Here is an 803-nt window from a genome sequence, read left to right as displayed (position 1 = left end):
TGGTTGCCTCTAGCCGTCGTTTGCATTCACCCTTCAAAAATGTTGAAATAAAGAAAGTTTACTACCCGAACAAATAGTAGTTGTTTAAGGGATGTTACTATAAACAATGTAAAAACAACAAATGAAATGAAGTAAAAACAATGCAAATATTTCAAAGATATAAAACAAGTCAATAACAACCGTTTGCCCTCCCTGGCAACGACGCCATTTGATTTTTCGCGGTTTTGTGGTTGTTAAAATCAAATATTGTTGGGGTTACCCTCGGGTTGTGTCGGTCTTTAGGGAGGTCAAATTAGAATTATTGACAAGTCTTTAATCAAAGGAATATGTAGCATTTTCCTCAGTCGCGCCATTGTCACTGAGACTCAAAGAATATTGAATAAACGAATGTTGTAGTCAAGGAGATACGAAGAAACTTGTTAAAATCAATAATGAAAAGCTAGGAAATGAATTTCTAGTAAGCCATGATTCATCATAGTGTGTTTATGGTTTATGAAAAATTGCATTGCAAAGGTGTTTATTCTCGGGGGGTTTAGGAACTACCATTCTCCTCTCGGTCTACTAGGATCTCACTAGGTTTGGCCTTTCTTTTTGTCCTTCTCGTTGTTGCTCGGTTTATTTCAAGCTATAGAGGGTGTAGGCCTTGGTTGCCTCTAGCCGTCGTTTGCATTCACCCTTAAAAAATGTTGAAAGAAAGAAAGTTTATTACCCGAACAAATAGTAGTTCTTTTAGGGAGGTTAGTACAAACAAAGTAAAAACAACAACTGAAATGAAGTAAAAACAATGCAAATATTTCAAATAT

Source organism: Ipomoea triloba, chromosome 16 (assembly GCF_003576645.1).
Source record: "Ipomoea triloba cultivar NCNSP0323 chromosome 16, ASM357664v1".
Taxonomy (NCBI): domain Eukaryota; kingdom Viridiplantae; phylum Streptophyta; class Magnoliopsida; order Solanales; family Convolvulaceae; genus Ipomoea; species Ipomoea triloba.
Note: the sequence above shows the minus strand (reverse complement) of the source record.